The sequence below is a fragment of the Bubalus kerabau genome, unplaced genomic scaffold, assembly GCF_029407905.1.
Source record: "Bubalus kerabau isolate K-KA32 ecotype Philippines breed swamp buffalo unplaced genomic scaffold, PCC_UOA_SB_1v2 scaffold_72, whole genome shotgun sequence".
Lineage (NCBI taxonomy): Eukaryota > Metazoa > Chordata > Mammalia > Artiodactyla > Bovidae > Bubalus > Bubalus kerabau.
This window is the reverse complement of record NW_026577926.1, coordinates 1,287,022-1,305,000: the sequence shown is the minus strand read 5'-3', so window position 1 is coordinate 1,305,000 and position 17,979 is coordinate 1,287,022. Positions and strand designations below refer to the sequence as shown.

General features: G+C 46.3%; 1 long non-coding RNA gene across 2 annotated transcripts; it reads right to left on the bottom strand.

Annotated features, from left to right (window-relative positions):
- Positions 1–718: 718 nt before the first annotated feature.
- On the bottom strand, positions 719–17,678 carry LOC129641113 (uncharacterized). Of its 2 annotated transcripts, none has more exons than XR_008709061.1 (3): positions 16,729–17,678; positions 4,689–4,806; positions 719–791 (listed from the first exon to the last, which is right to left on the bottom strand). It is a non-coding gene; the product is annotated as an uncharacterized LOC129641113 (long non-coding RNA). The 2 variants fall into 2 exon arrangements; XR_008709062.1 differs by lacking the exon at positions 719–791 and adding an exon at positions 3,387–4,501.
- Between the last annotated feature and the right edge of the window lie 301 nt (positions 17,679–17,979).

Here is a 17,979-nt window from a genome sequence, read left to right as displayed (position 1 = left end):
ACCTCCTGAAGAGACTGCAATAAAAATGGTTTCCAGAATATCCTGGCGATTTCCATCTACTAGGCTGTGGTGAGCTCAAGCAATACATACTCCAGAGGACAGAAGACAGACAGGTTGAGAAGACTTCTACTGCACTTAGGGAGAAAGGCATGTTGCTACTCAGCCTAGTACAAGTGTAGAAGCAACACCTCAGTGATTCAACCTTTAAAGACTTGATAAATATGAGAATGACTGGTATGAATAAACCTTCAAAAGTGCCTGCTCAGACCTCCCGTCCTAAGCAAAAGCATAATAAAAACACTGAGTTTTCATAGTCTCACACAAAATTAGACTCACTTACGACTTTGCTTTGAGAGGAGTCGAACTACTCATTGTTAAAGAGAAATGATCCTTTCTTCTCTGAAGATTTGTGAATCATTCAGTTGGGTGTGGTCAATAAAATACTTAAGGATCTAATACATAAAAATGCAATTTTTTTTGTATTTGCACTGATTTTATGCTTTGACTTCATGTACAATTACATACAGATTTTTATTGATATAACCCTAACATAAATCATGTTGGTATGCGCAGTTGTCACATAGGATTCACAGGAGATTTAAATTCACAATTGTCAGTGTAAACGATTAATGCTGTTTAGCTTCTTCATGAATCTGCACCATGAATGAAGAGCTTTTCTCAAAATATTTCACTGAGGGAAATACAAGGATGATTTCTAAGCATTGCTCACAATACAGATTTGATTTTCAACATCAGGTTTCTTTCAGTGTCCTTGAACAGCATTTGCTTTTCTGTATACAGCAGAAAAAACTCATGAGTATCCAACTTGTTCACATAAAACAAGTGTATGAATTGTTGTCTTCCTGACCCAGGGATCAAACCCACATCACTTCCATCTCCTGCACTGGTAGGCAGGTTATTTACTGACTGTGCCACCTGGAAGCAATATACATTTCAAGAACCACTGCCATCAGTTTCTACTGTTCATGACCAAAGTAGGAGAAAGAACATTGGAAGAAGTATTCATAACTGTACTCATAAGTCAAGGAACTGTTATACTGGGTACTCTAGTTATCACTGGGACAAGTCAGTTCCTCAAATGATGAGGGGTATAACTGAAAAATTATTACAAATGGATGTGATATCTACATGATAAATGTGTTCCTTTTATGCTATTGCTTCAGGTGTGCCTACTTCAGCATGAAGGACTGCACTTCAACGGATGCCTGCTATCCCAGCTCAAGCAACTGATACTAAAGTGCAGATCATTGTCCTTTCTTGAAAAGAATCAGCACTTTGTCAACATATGTAACATGCCAGAGCAACCCTTGGGATGGAACTCTAAAAACAGGTTAGGACCTCTTTTTTGCCAAGCCCTGCAATAAAATACAAATCAAAAAAAGAAAAATACTATCGGTTTTGTCAGGACTTCCTCATCTTTTCTTTCTGGATGGCAGGAAGCAGACATTGAGGCCAGATGACTGCAGGATTGAATTGTGAACTAACCCTCGGTGGGGTGGAAGCTCATCACTCTAGGAAGAATGTGGCTCAATTAAACTGACTTTCATTCACTTCATGTACATAGAGTTCTATAATGCTTTGTTAAGGAATTCAATAAGTTATACTTCCTTACACCTTCACAATCTCTTGGTTTACACGAATGTCAATTCCTAGTCCAGCACTTATACCATGAGTGGTACAGGTAGTAACAGTGCATAAATGATGATGAGCAATGACAGGAAGTTTGTTTATTCTCTGATTTCTTGATTTTTGTATATAATTTTTTATAATATACTTACAGATGTGAATATTTTAGTGGCATGTATAAATACACATTGAATAGTGCTATGATAACTCAGTGTTGGCACAATAATTATCATGGTTATTATGTCTTTTTCATATATTCCTTTTGAGACTCTGTTCCATTATACATTATCATAAGATATTCAATACAGTTTCCTAAACTGTACAGTAGGTCCTTATGGTTTCTTTCATATAGAGTACTATGTATTTGTTAATAATTCGATCAAAAACTGGTACACAAATATTCATAGTGACATTATTCACAATAGCTCAAAGGTAGAACCCATTCAAGTGTCCATAGGTGGGTGATTGAATATGCAACACAGGGTATATTCAAAAGCTTGATTCTACCATACAAAAAAAATTAAATGGTGCTGCCACTGTGCAAAACATTACAGGAATTACTGCAAAACTAACACATGGAATAAATTCATAGTTCGATTCTAATTCATGCTATGTACCCAAAAGGTACGGGAAAAGGGGCTGAAAAAATGCATGCTTCTGCAGTCGTAGTCACAACAGCATGATCCACACTGGCCAACAAACAGAAGCGATCTAAGTGTCCATGGCAGCCAACTCCATAAACAAACTGTGGTAGACATGCAATGGAATATGATTCGGCCCTTCAAAGTCGGTAATTCTGACAATGCTACAATGTGGAAGAACCTTATGGTCATTATAGTAAGTGAAATAAACCAGACCAAAAAAGGACAAACATTCTGTGATTCCACTAGTATGAGATATCCAAACAAGTCAAATCCAAAGCCAGAAAAAGCAGAAAGTGATTCCCAGGGATCGAAGAGAGTTCATGTTTCCTGGACCCCAGTTTCCCTTGGGGAAAGTGACTTCCCATGATATCGCCAAAACCAATAACACAAATAACTGGAAGCCATATCCAATCAGATGAATGCAGACACAATTTTACAGTTTACACCAACCTCATTCAAACTTCTCAATAGACAAAAGGCAAAACTGTATCTATGGTACCTCAGCTTTGATTAAAACTGTGTCTACAGTACCTCAGTTTTGTTTATCAAATTTAACAAAAAAAAACCTAAAGTCTATCCAAAAAGGAAATAAAATATATATAACATGAACTTTAAAAAATTAGAAGTTTAAACTGTGAAAAACCTTATTCACAAAACTTAAACACAAGCCACAGAAAAAATGTATTTACAAAATACATATCTGATAAAGGATTGTACTCCAACTATACCAAAAAACCTAAAACAAACAATCTCATTAAAAATGTATAACTCTAAACACCAGGCCTATGAAAATATAAAGATAGTAGATAAGCATATCAAAAATACTCAAATTCACGTATCATTAAGAAATTACAAACTAAAACAACACTGAAGTAACACTGCACACCTATCAGATCCAGTAAAATCAAAAAAGGGGGGGGCAGGGCTTCTCTGGTGGCTCAGTGGTAAAGAATCTGCCTGATGATGCAAGACACTCTAGTTCAATCTCTTACCCAGGAAGATCCCACACGCCACAGAGAAACATAGATGGATTTTTCCACAGTTAAACAAGGCTCACCTGTGACCTGAATACTACACGTCTAGCACTTGGTAAACAGCTTTGAAAAAGTGTCCAGACAAAAAGTATCACAATTACACACAACAGCTCTAATAACTAAAAACTTTCAAATATCAGGATGTCTTCAGTAGATAACTGTGTAAACAAATTCGGATACCACCCCAAAATATACCACTTCAGCATGAGAATTAGTTGGACCTAATTAACTTTTTTTTTAAGAGGACACATGATCATCTCTGAAACCCAAGTTCAAGACGGCTCTTCTGTGAGTCACATTTACCAGAGAAATCTCATTTCAAAGGAATCCTCTGTATATACCAGATAGAAGGATGACAGACAGTCTTGTGAAACTTTTTTTTTATCAATAGGGAAAGCTAAGACATAAATCTCTACAACAACCATACCCTTCCTTTCCTTTGGTTTTTTTTTTAATGTTTATTTGTTTTTTTATTTCGCTGCTCCAGGTGGACCTTCGTTGAGGCAAGCCAGATACTTAGCTACAGCATGCAAACTCTTCGTTCTGGCATGGGAGATCTAGTTCTCAGATCAGGGAATGAACCTGGGCCTCCTTCTTTGGGAGTGTCCAGTATTAGCCACTGGACCACCAGGAAGCCCCTGTTTTGTGTTTAGATGAAGATGGTATCTAAGGTGGTATCTTGGGCCACTTCAGTCAATGACTCAGTTTCCTGAGTTTTTCCAAAGCACGCACGAGGCACACATTATTAAACGGGTTTACAAAACAAGTAATGGTTGTTTCTTACAATATTGTATGCTTACAAATATCTAAATGGTAAATGGCATATTATTTATTTTTAATTACTATGGGGGAAAAAAGAATGCAGGATTCATACATGTTACAACATGAATAAACATGAAAACCATCTTTAGTGGGAAAAAAATCCATATAGAAAAGGCCACCCAGATCCCATATTCACCATGTCTGCTTTAAATCCATCAAGTGTGTCCAAATAACTGAAAATCTCAGTAACACTCTAAACAAAGAAAACAGGATGAGGATGGAAAAAAAGATATATTCATATATTTGAACAATTACTAAAAGTGGAAGTGGGGCTGTGGATTATATTATAATGTAGAAACCATATGATTTCCTGATGTTGGAAGTTATGCACTGCTTCTGCAGGAGAAGGCACCCCTTTTGGATAAAATACATAAACTATTTTAGATGAAATGGCAAATGTGAGTACTTTTTCCCATTGCTAGTTTTCCATACATTTGAAATTACTGGAAAGTAAATTATGTTTCAAAACAACCATGTCAATACCACAAAAGAAATTCAGAGTAGACAGGAATGAAACTTTCTTATACAGGCCAAGACTTACCCAGACGAAGTTCAAGGGAAGCTGTGATGCTCACTGCCCTTGAAGGAGTCCACATGGAATGAAGAACTACTGTGGGAAGTCCACTAGTAACCACCATGTCTTGGGTCCTCTGGATGACCTATTGCAGGAGAAACAGATTTAACAAATAAAATGTTTCACATAACTTCACAAAAAGTTGTTAGACTACATTCAGTAAAGCTGAATCATTTCAGATCAATTTACAATCATATAAAATACTATCATTTACAATCCCAATCAATATACAAATCACTTGCATTTCTATACACTAATAACAATCAGAAACAAAAATTAAGAAAATCCCACTTATAATTGCATCCAAAAGAATAAAACATCTAGCAACAAACTTAATCAAGGACATAAAAGACCAGTAGTCAGAAAACTAGAAAGCACTGATAAAGAAACCAAAGAAAACACAAATAAACAGAAAACTACTCCACGCTCACGCACAGGAACAATGAGGAATTAAAATGGCCATTCCAACCAAAGTCATCAACAAATACACTGACTGCAACCACAAAATAATATTCAATGGCATGTTTCACAGAAATAGACATATTCCTAATATTAGATGGCTAATATTGAACGGACCTTAACGGCCAAAAAGACTCTGAGAAAGAAGAACACAGCTGGAGGCATCTTCCTCTCCCACTTCAAACTACATCACAGACCTGTAGTAACCACCACAGTGAGGAACAGACACATGGACTCCAGGAAAGAAGAGAGAGCCCAGGAATGAACCCACATAGACGTGGTCAGTTCATGAAAATCAAACCAGGAATGAGCCACGAGGAAAGGACAGTCTTCTGAAGAAACAGGGACAGGACAACTGGCCACCTACACTAAAGAACATCATTGGTCATCCTCTAGATCATCTAACAGAAATCTAACTAAAAACCCACCGTTTTGTACATGGAGCTATTTCCCCCCTGAGTCCTCTGAGATGGACCTCCAGTCAGCCCTCAGCTGGACATGGGAAACGTCTACTTCGTCCTCATTTTTCCCTCTTGCAGTGCCTCCCTGCTGGGGCACTGAGGCAACCCTGCTCCTCTCAGCCTGGTTGCAGCCCCGTTATCCAGAAGCCCGAGTCCTGGCGGTCCTGAGGAAACACAGCTCCCGCCAGTTGGTCACCGAGCCCAGTCTGAAGGCAAAGCGTCCTGCGCCCGCGGGTCAGAGTGGGTTTTGGCGCCCCCTGCAGGCCGCCAGAGAAGAGCAGGCAGCCCCGTGCTCACAGACCTCAGAGGGCTCACCCAGAAACAGCTCTGCTGTGAGCACTCAGACTGGAAGCCCAAACTGAAATGGAGCAGAATAGCTCCATGACTCTCCTCAAAACATGGCTAGGGAACAATGAGAGCCTGTATGGAATGCAGCCATAAAAAGGAACCCATATGAGTCATTCCTAATGAAGGGGATAAACCTAGAGTGTATTAAACAGGAAAGTCAGTCAAAAAGAGAAAAACATGGAATCAAGAAGGATGGGTCTGACTAGTCTGTTCACATAGCTGCAATGGAGATGCAAACATAGAGAACAGACTTATGGACAAGGGTGGGGAACAAGAGGGAGAGGGTGACATGAATGGAGAGAGCAGCATGGATGCATGTACACCAACATTTGTAAACAGACAACCAGTGGGAATTTGCTGTATGACTCAGGGAACTCAAACTGGGGCTCTGTAATAACCTAGACAGGTGGGAATGGGTGGGACGTGGGAGGAGGATTCAAGAGCAAGGGGACAAAGGTACACCTATGGTTAATTCATATTGATGTATGACAAATCAAATCAATATCGTAAAGCAATGATCAACCAACTAAACATAAATAACTGTTAAAAATAAAACATATGAAATAAACATAAACACAAACTGCAACAAGCAATTCCATTTAAAAAACTATAAAATTTTTAGAAAACAACAAAAGATCTACATGACCTTTGGTCTGGTGATCAGTTCTAACACACGACAAAAAAAAGCCAACTTACCGAATTATAAATTATTTAAAACATTGACTTTTATAATTGTATACATTTACTCTGTGGAGGACCTTACTCGAGAGAACCAAAAACAAACTGTTAAATGAACCACTGACCACCCAGCCTTGCCAGGCAACAGAGAAAAGAAAACACTTGCTGGAGTCATCTTACAAACAAGGAACTAACAAGTTCCCACCAACCAGAATTCTGGAGAGGTCAAAAGGAGATGGGAGACTCCAGTTCAGAGGTCCTACCAACCTCCCAGGATCCTCCTCACTGGAATCCATCTCAGCTGAATGATGCGTGTGCCCCCAGGAAGGATCCCAATTCAGAATGACTGGCAAGACCAGAAACTAACCCAATGACTATAAAATCTGAGACTGTGAGCCACGTGGCAGAGCAGTTCTCTCCGTTTACCTCACCCTCCTGCCCTCCACCCCAGCATCCCTTCCCAATAAAGGCTCTCACTTGGATGGCACTCCTCTCCTCAGACAACTCATTTCCAAGTGTCAGACAAGAACCCACTCTCAAGCCCTGGAAGGGATCCCCCTTCCTTCATCCAAAGCAATATCCAGGAGAAAATATCTTCAAAACACTATCTTGTAGAGAAGGAAATCGTAGAAGGCAATGGCAGCCCACTCCAGTACTATTGCCTGGAGAATCCCATGGACAGAGGAGCCTGAAGGGCTGCAACCCTGGGGTCGCTAAGAGTTGGACACGACTTCACTGAGTGACTTCACTTTCACTTTTCACTTTCATGCATTGCAGAAGGACATGGAGAGAGCTGAAGGACAGGAAGAAAAAGCAGTAGGAAAACGTGCCAAGGAATCACCTTCATAGCCCGCCGGAAAATTTGCTAAATATCTGACCGGTGCTCACAGTTTCATTGGTCTGATCCTTGGCACAGAGAAGAGAAAGGACAGAAAAACCCCCACCGACTTGTGTAACAGCTACTGGGGCTCAGCAGATAGCACCTTTGGGACATGCTGAGGAGTAGCCTCTCCAGAGTCCCTAATTGTGCCCCCTGCCGCCCGCCTGTTCGCGGGAGGGTCAAGCAAACAAGAAACGGGAGATTGTAAACATCCCTCCAGCTATAGGATCAAGGACCGCTAACCCTAACCTGAGGTCTTCTGGAATCAGACTGGGCTGCATGAGCTTTCTGGTGAGTTCCTTTTTCACTGTCCTGGTTTCCAGCACGATGGGCCTTTGTGCTGGGTTTCTTCGCCTTCTGCTTCTAGCGTGGGAGCTTCGCTGAGTTGGGGTCCTGTTGTGCTTGGCCTCTTCCATGCGGAGGTTGTTTCAGCCAGGCTAAACCCGAGTCACGGCACCATAGATGTCGCGCGAGTGTATGTTCCTCAGTTCTTTGTCTCGTCACAACAAAGATTTGGAGCGATGGACATTAAAACTCTCGGCATGTCACAGCTCTTGGCTCTTGGACAAACCGTGTTATAGCTCTTAGGCAAATCAGTGTTACAGCTCTACTTTATTTAGAAGATAGCAGGAGAATCCATCCTCGAAGCGTGAGGGCATGCCAACCCAAAGACTCGAATAGAAGAGAGTGGAGGAGTGCACAGGGGAGGGAGAGAGTGAGAGAGTGAGGGAGAGAGTGAGAGAAAGAGTATACGCACGCAGGAGAGAAAGAGCGAGAAAGCACCTTGGCTCCTCCTTTTATACGTCTGTTCCTCCACCTGGGCCTGCCCTATGCAAATTGGGCTTAGCCAGGAGTGCTGTTTGTTCTACCTGAGGTCTTCACTCTGGTCCTCAGACCTTCCTTTGACCTTCCTTTGTTCTATTTTCGCGGGCTTTTCCCTTCCTTGTCTTCTAGCCACCACCATTTTGGACTCCTTTTCCCTATTCTACCTACCTAACACTAAAGAATCTGCCTACCAATGCAGGGAACACGGGTTCAATCCCTGGTCCTAGAAGATTCCACATGCCCAGGGGCAACTAAGTCCCCGAGCAACTATTGAAGTTTGCATGCTCCAGAGCCCAAGTTCTGCAACCAGAGAAAGCACTGCAATGAGAAGCCATGGCATGGCAACTAGAGGGCAGCCTCTGCTCACTACACCTAGACAAACTAGCAATACAGACCCAGCATAGTCAACAGTAATTCACAGCCACTAGAGGGCAGCCTCCGCTCACTACAACTAGACAGACTAGCAATAAAGACCCAGCAGAGTCAAAAATAATTTAATGTTAAGAAAAAAGGACAGTTCTTTGAAGAAATGACTGAGACTAGGGGTGAGACTGTAAATATATGAGCCAGGGTAATCTTAAATTATGAGAAAGTAAAGACTACTATCAAGCTGTCCAAACTGATAAAAATGAATGATTACACAGTTTTATCTGTATATACTAGCAAATAACAATCTGAAAGGAATTTTTTTTAAACTTCCCTTTCAATAATGTCAACATGAATAAACTACTTTGCCACAGATGTAAATAGGATGACAAGACTGGCACATTGGAAATTATACACGATGGCTGAAATTACCCTAAATACATGTACAGATATTTCATAGCGATGGAAAGACTTAAGTTGGCAATACCATGGGATGCATCTTCAATATGAAATGAAGATTCAATATGAATTACAAAAGGCTGAAAGGTTGTTGCTAAACCACAAAAGATGCCAGGATTCTTGGCCTCCAGAGTAGAAGAGTTCAATCCAGGGCCAGTGACAAAGCTTGATCGCTCAGAGGTTTGTGTTATAAAGTTTTATAAAACTATAAAAGAGATAGAGAAAGCTGCCGACATAGACATCAGAAGGGGGAAGAAAGAGTACCCCCTGCTAGCCTTTAGCCAGATGTTATACAGCCAACTAGCAGTCTGCTAATTAAAGAAAGACAATGTCTCAGAGAATGGCACCAGGACCCTCACCCGCAACATGCATTGAGATAACATTGGCAGCAGGTGAGTCATCCCAGGCCATAAAATGATTGACATGAATCTTGAAGAAAGACAGATTTCCAAGCAAATATATAGTTTCAGTAACATAGATTAGGAGAACAAGGTATGAGTAAAACATACTGGTTTGTCGAGTCCGTTCTGAGCCTTTAGGGGGAACCAACCTGAAGACAGAGTCTTCGGTAAATACATAGTACATTAACATAGCTTAAGACAAACATTTCCATGAGAAAAGTGCATTGTTTGACAAAAGTTAAATTCAGGTGGAGCCAGGAGTCGTCATGGCAACACAATTTTCAGAGCAACCTCCTTTTAAATTTGTATCGAGATGGAGAAAAATTGCAACACTGGTTTCTTTCCTCCTGCCTCTTAGTGAGGTGAAGTGAAGTCGCTCAGTCGTGTCCAAGTCTTAGCGACCTAATGGACTGCAGCCTACCAAGCTCCTCTGCCCATGGGATTTTCCAGGCAAGAGTACTGGAGTGGGTTGCCATTGCCTTCTACGTGATATTAAGTATAAAATTCATCTAATTATTTCACTGCTGCTAAGTTGCTTCAGTCGTGTCCGACTCTGTGCAACCCCATAGAAGGCAGCCCACCAGGCTCCTCCGTCCCTGGGATTCTCCAGGCAAGAACACTGGAGTGGGTTGCCATTTCCTTCTCCAACGCATGAAAGTGAAAAGTGAAAGTGATGACGCTCAGTCGTATCCAACACTTAGTGATCCCATGGACTACAGCCTACCAGGCTCCTCTGTCCATGGGATTTTCCAGGCAAGAGTACTGGAGTGGGTTGCCCTTGCCTTCTCTTAAGAGAGAGATAAAAAAAATGTCTGACACTTGCAGCCTATTTTCTCTGTCTGGAGACCCCTGGCCTTCCTGCCTGTTACCCTCTCCAGGCCTGTAGGAAGCAACACACAAGCTGACCCTAACATACACGTGGAATGACAAGGGACTCCAAGGAGCCAAAACAATCACATGAGTCTGCAGTTCAAATGTCCTCTGGTATGCTGCGCTAAGTCGCTTCAGTCACGTCTGACTGTCAGAGCCCACCAGGCTCCTCTGTCCATGGGAATTTTCCAGGCAAGAGTACTGGAGTGGGTTGCCGTGCCCTCCTCAGGGGATCTTCCCAATCCAGGGATCTAATTCCTGCATTGGGAGATAGGTTCTTTACCACTAGCACCACCTGGGGCAAAAGTGCCTAGATGGAGATCAGGGAAACCCAGTTAGGAGAACGGACTCAGAGACAAGGAAGTGAGGGAAGGAGATTCTGAGCCACATTCAGAGAAGCCCTGCAGGTAGTTCTTCAGGTGGAAGAGGAGGAGGAAGCAGGCTGGAGCTGTGTAGAAGATGAAAGAGGGAACTAAAGCAGGGGCCTCCAACATCTAGGATCTAATGCCTGATGATCTGAGGTGGAGCTGATCAAATAATAGAAATGTGTTCCGTCACTCAGCCATGTCCAACCCTTTGTGACCCTATGGACTGCAGCCCACAAGACTCCTCAGTCCACTGAATTCTTCAGGCAAGAATACTGGAGTGGGCTGTCATTTCCTTCTCCAGGAGATCTTCCCGACCCAGGGATTGAACCCGGGTCTCCTGCAATGCAGGTAGACTACCGACTGAGCCACCAGGGAACAGAAAGAGTGCACAGTAAATGGACTGCACTTGAAATATCCCAAAACCTTCCCCCACCCTGTCGGTCAAAAAAAATTGTCTTCCAAAAAAACTCCCGAGGTCAAGGAAGGAACTTCAAGTGTATCAGCTGTCCCAGGTTGCTGGCTTAGGGAGATGCTGAAGCAGGGGTGTCCCAAGAGGTAAACCCTCCCTTGTGTGGGGTCCTCAACAGACCTCCGATGGCCTTGGTGATGATGGGAGAGATTTGTTTCATTTTTTTGTTTTAATATCCTTGTGGGATAAACTTAAAACTTAGCAACTGTTACAGCCTTCCTAAGAAAAAGTTGTCTTTCTTTACTGATCCATGAAGCACCAACTATGATGATCACTGTTCTAATATACCTCATAGTGTTGCTGACACTATGGATATAATTGTGTGAAATTGAACTTGTTCAATAAAAATGATGAAGCATCTGCCCTGTGGCCAGCACTTTCCAAGGATTGGGGAGGAAATGAAATACTCCATAAAAGAGACTGCCTCCCTACAGCCAGCAGCATTTACAAGTGACCTTCTAAAGCCTTCACCAAACTACAGGGGCACCTCTGGGCTTTCTGTTTCCCTCACTTTTCTGACTCTTTTCTTTAAAAAAAAAAAAAACACACATTTCCTCATAGAATGCCACAGTGGAAGGAAAATAGGCCTTCAATTTTTAGACCTCAATTTGCAAAAAAAAACTTAGAGCTTTTTTTTTTAATTAAAGCACCACATAATTTAAAAAATTGTACACATTCTATTTATTCAGTTCTAAAACACCACACTTATTGGACAGGGTCCCCATGGAAAGGCCCCCTCTCAGCAGGACAGCCACAGATTCCACCATGAAAGAGCAGCAAGGTGCCCTCCCCTTCTTTTCTGCCTGGGTGGCGTTTAAATCCATGCACCCTACTAAGTAGCTAGGGTGCAATTTGTGGACCATTCCCTTTCCCATCCCAGCAGGTGGTCAAGGGCCCACTGGGCTGCAAACTGCTGGTAGCAGGGCTAGGCCAGTCGGCCAGAGTAAGGGTTGTGGAGTACCAGCAGGTGAAATCACCAGGCAGGATAAATCCTTTAGACTTCCTGGGGACCTCGCTGCAGGCAATAGGCTGCTTTGGAAAACCGCGTGGGTCTGAGCTTTATGCAAAGGGTAAAGGCCTTGACCCCAATGGTGAGGCCTTTCTGCGACCGCCAGGTAAGGGGGCTCCCAGACTGTGCCAACAGAGAGGGCGGGATACATGGATTCCCTGCTCCATCCTGTGCCACGGAGCCCCAGTTCCTTAACCTGTGGTCCTCACCCCTCTGCTGCACTCACTGGATGCTGATCGATGGGCACCCAGGAGCCCACTAAATGTGCATTCCCAGCCGCAATGGTGACCCCTGAGACCCACAGCCTAGGAGCTTGGAGGAGGCGTGCTTGGCCCCCAAAGTGCACTCCGCCTCCAATGTGGGCCAGGTGTGCTCCGCCCATATGCCCACTTCCAGAAGAGGCCTGCGAGCCTTGCTAGTGCTGCCAGGTGAAATCCATCCAGGAGCAAATCCACCCCACCAAGACAACCCAAGCTTTTTATCAGCTGTGAAGTAAAGTCATTCAGTCGTGTCCAACTCTTTGTGACCCCATGGACTGTAGCCTACCAGGCTCCTCTGTCTATGGAATTTTCCAGGGAAGAGTACTGGAGTGGGTTGCCATTTCCTTCTCCAGGGGATCTGCCCAACCCAGGGATCGAACCACCAGGGAAGCCCCACATTTAGCATGTACCTGGAAAGGGGGAGGCGAGCGAGCGGCACGGTGCACCCCACAGGCCACCGCCCCTACATCAACCAACACCACATCTCCGCTCGCGGCCGTCTGCGGACCTCGGCGCTGCCAGCTGTGACGCTTGGGGGCCCGGCCGTGCACTGGTCGACCGACCCCTGGAGGTCCCTGCCAACCCCAGACGACCACCCCCACGTCCCCCCGAAACGGGGCAGACCCCTCCCCCATCACCTGGTGGGGATTTAAAAACCTGGTGGCCACCCAGGCAGAAAAGAAGAGAGGAGGGCACCTTGCTGCCCTTTCATGGTGGAATCTGTGGCTGTCCTGCTGAGAGGGCTGCCTTTCCATGGGGACCCTGTGCAATAAGTGTGGTGTTTTAGAACTGAATAAATAGAAGGTGTAAATATTTTTAATTAAATTTTTAATTAAAAAAATCTCCACCCGTACGGCCACACCCCCCACCCACGACCTCTCCCCTCAACCACCTGGGTCCCCTACACACGCCCCAGGCACCCTTCTCCCCCGACCACCAAGGGCAGAGGGAAGGGGCTCTGAAAGGAAGCATGGCGCCTAGCAGGCAAGGGACACGACAGAGGTAAGGAGGCGAGAGAGCGAGAGAACCCGACAAGACAGCCACAGGACGCATGGGGAAGTAGGGTTGGGAGCAAGCCCCAAGGCTCGGAGGCTGTGGGGAGGTGACTGGCGACTGCACAGCAGGCCCAGAGCAGCGGACGACCGATGACCGGCCTAGGCAGACCAGTCCAGGGCCAGCGGCGGGAGGCGACGGGCAAGCAAGCGGCCCCGCGGTGGGCAGCCGCCACCCGTCATGCCACACAGCCCATGAGATGCGACCAGAGGATCCATGCCATGAAGTCCGCAGCCGGGAGGAAGGCAGTCGTGGCCGGCACCAGGGGCAAAGGCGCGTGGGGTGCAGTGGGGGCGCGCTGAGCACCCCCTGCCCCGCCCCAAACCCTCGGACCCAACCTCAAAGGAACGTGGCGGTGAGGTCGGGCAGAAGAGGGACACCGGAGATGATGCCACCAGGCATGGGGCAAGGGTGGTGCCCCGCCGGGAATGGAAGGGTGGGCGGGAAGGTGGAATAGAGCCACCTTTCCCACCTGACCCCTACTCTGCACACTGCCCCCCACCTTCTTGCGTGGCCCCTAAACCCCTACCACCGGAAAGGCCACTGGGCCCGACCACCCGACCAGGGCGCACCACCTTCCAGACGTCTTTCCCTCCCTACCTTCCCATCCGGCGCCACACGATTGGAGGAGAGGCTCACGAGCCAGGCTGGGGGGGTGTGGGGTTTTGGGGTAAGAGGGAACACGAACCCTAACCCGAAGCTCACACTAAGCCTGATGTTAACTCAAACTCGAGTTTGGGGGTGCGGAGTTTTGGGGTGGAGGGTGCGTTAACCCTAACCCTAACCCTAACGCTCACCCTAACCCTAAGCCTGACACTAACTCGAACTCAAATTTGGGGGTGTGGAGTTTTGGGGTGAGGGGTGCACGAACCTTAACGCTCACGCTAACCCTAACGGCTCACCCTGACCCTAAGCCTGACTTTACCTCGAACTCGAATTTGCATGTGTGGAGTTTTGGGGTGAGGGGTACATGAACCCTAACCCTAAGGCTCACCCTGACCCTAACCTGATGCTAACTTGAACTTGAATTTCTGGGATCGGAGTTTTGGGGTGAGGGGGTACACGAACCCTAACCCTAAAGCTAACCCTAACCCTCACCCTGACCCTGATGCTAACTAGAACTAAAATTTGGGGGTGCGGAGTTTTGGGGTGAGGGGGTACATGAACCCTAACCCTAACGCTAAACCTACCCTAAGCCTGATGCTAACTGGAACTCGAATTTGGGGGTGCAGAGTTTTGGTGTGAGGGGGTACACGAACCCTAACCCTAACGCTAACCCTACCCTAAGCCTGATGCTAACTCGAACTTGAATTTTGGGGATCGGAGTTTTGGGGTGAGGGGGTGCACGAGCCCTAACCCTAAAGCTAACCCTAACCCTCACCCTGACCCTGACGCTAACTCGAACTAAATTTGGGGGTGCGGAGTTTTGGGGTGAGGGGGTACATGAACCCTAACCCTAACGCTAAACCTACCCTAAGCCTGATGCTAACTGGAACTCAAATTTGGGGGTGCGGAATTTTGGGGTGAGGGTGTACACGAACCCTAACCCTAACGCTAACCCTACCCTAAGCCTGATGCTCACTGGAACTCAAATTTGGGGGTGCGGAATTTTGGGGTGAGGGGGTACACGAACCCTAACCCTAACGCTAACCCTACCCTAAGCCTGATGCTCACTGGAACTCGAATTTGGGGGTGCGGAGTTTTGTGGTGAGGGGGTATAAGAACGCTAACCCTAACCCTAACACTAACCCTACCCTAAGCCTGACTCTAATAGAACTCGATTTGAGGGTGCGGAGTTTTGGGGCGAGGGGGTACACGAACCCTAACCCTAACGCTAAACCTACCCTAAGCCTGATGCTAACTAGAACTCGAATTTGGGGGTGCGGAGATTTGGGGTGAAGGGCTACACGAACCCTAACCCTAACCTTACCCTAAGCCTGATGGTAACTGGACTTCGAATTTGGGGGTGCGGAGTTTTGGGGTGAGGGGTTACACGAACCCTAACCCTAACGCTAACCCTACCCTAAGCCTGATGCTAACCCGAACTTGAATTTCGGGGATCGGAGTTTTGGGGTGAGGGGGTGCACGAGCCCTAACCCTAAAGCTAACCCTAACCCTCACCCTGACCCTGACGCTAATTCGAACTAAATTTTGGGGGTGCGGAGTTTTGGGGTGAGGGGTACATGAACCCTAACCCTAACGCTAAACCTACCCTAAGCCTGATGCTAACTGGAACTCAAATTTGGGGGTGCGGAGTTTTGGGGTGAGGGGTACATGAACCCTAACCCTAACGCTAAACCTACCCTAAGCCTGATGCTAACTGGAACTCAAATTTGGGGGTGCGGAGTTTTGGGGTGACGGGGTACACGAACCCTAACGCTAACCCTACCCTAAGCCTGATGCTAACTGGAGCTCGAATTTGGGGGTGTGGAATTTTTGGGGTGAGGGGGTGCACGAACCCTAACCTTAACGCTAACCCAGACCCTATCTCCAACCCTATCCCCCTAACCCCCTAATCCTAACCCCTAACCCTAACCCAAACCCTCGAGGGTGTGGATTTTGGGGGGAGGTGGTCCCCGAACCCGAACCCTAACCTGAACCCTAACCCTAACCCTAACCCTAACCCTAAACGATAAAGCTTAACCCCTAACCCCTAACCCTTAACACTCACCCTAACCCAAATCTAAACCCTATCCCTAACCCTAACCCCTACCCTAACACCTAACCCTAACCCTAACCCCGCGGGGAGCCGCGCTCACCCGCCAGGCCAGCAAGCCGGCCATCGCCTCCCCCACCCCCCTCAAGCAACAAATCCACCGCCGCACCCCTCCCCCTGCCGCGCGCGCGCCCTCCTTGACTCCTGCGCTGCCGCCACCGGGAAAAGGCGATTAGAAGGGGAGGAGGCCTTGCGCGAGGCCTACTAGGCCTCGTCGGAGCCAGGGCCTCGCGTGAATGGCCGGCCAGACAGAGGGAGAGGGCAGGCGCTCACGCGGGACTACGTGAGGCCGGGGCTCGTGACGAGCACCGGAGCCCGCTAAGAAAGATGGCAAGCGTAGAAATAGAGCCATAGCCGCGGGCGGAGGGAAAAATTTGAAGCTTACCTGCAGGCGCGAGGGGAGTGAGGGGAAAAGGGGAGCGGGCGGGAAGGGCAAGTGCGGGAGGCCGGGGGCGGAACAATAGGGGCGGGCGGGAAGGCGAGGGGGGGGCCCGCGGGCAGGCGGAGAAGGAAGGGGAGGGGGTGGAGGAGGAGGAGAAGGAGGAGGAAGGGGGAAAGAGACCCCGGGCGGGGGGTGGAGGGAGGCGGAGGGAGGGCGGACGGGAGAGGGCGCAGGCTCCGGCGGCTGCCTCTGCTGGTCTGGGAGGGGGACGGGGCGGAGCGGCCCACTTTCAACCCCGCGCACCCTCCGACCCTGGAAGCTCTAACCGCCCAGGGGGCCGGCGAGGCGACTGCGTCGTCCAAACCTTCCCCACGCTATGAGGACGGCCTCCCAACAGCCTAGAGCGGCTCCGTGGACAGCGTTGGCACCAGCGAGAGAACAACCGGTAGCAAATGGCGAAGAGCATGATAGAGCGGCAGCGTGGGGCAGGGAGGAAACTAGTGACCCCTAGCGGGCTGGTTCGAAAGCCCAGACGTTTAAGTGCAGAGAGACTTGGCAATCGTCATGGATAAACCAGACAGGAAAATGGGATGTGTAAGAAGAGACTACTGGGACAAACCCCTAGTCTATAGTAATACAAATAGGAAAAAAGCTAATTTGCCACCTTGCAGGTCACTTTTACACCAACTCTTTACTCTGAAAATTGTTAATTAAAATGAAAGAAGCACTTTTTCTTTTAGGAAGAACTGTAGTTCATCTTTAGTCCACAAGGGAAAATTTTTTTTCAAGAATTCCATATAATGAATGTAGAGAAATTTAAAAATTAGAAAATCATTCATTCTCCAACCCAAAATGAAATAATTGACTTAAGCAAGTGTCATCAATCATCAAAGCTTTAAGGGAAAATTTGTTAGGGAAAAGGATACTAACCTGGTGACAAATATCACCACATGATTATTTGCAAAAAAAAAAAAAAGAAAAAGAAAAAAAAAAGAAGGAACCCAAAAGTTTTAAATGGAAAGATCAGATAGGTCACCCCCTTATCCAAGTGATCAAACCTTGTATCACTAATAGTACAACTCTGACATAGACCTTGATGAGATGCAGTAAGTACATAGCATCATCTATTAAGTATTCTTCTCAAGTGTTTAATCTTAATTGAATTAAACCTTCAGACCCAACTTGCAATTTACAGGAAATTTACAAGGGACCAAGGAAAAAGTTAAACATATCATGGAGATAATCAGCAAATCC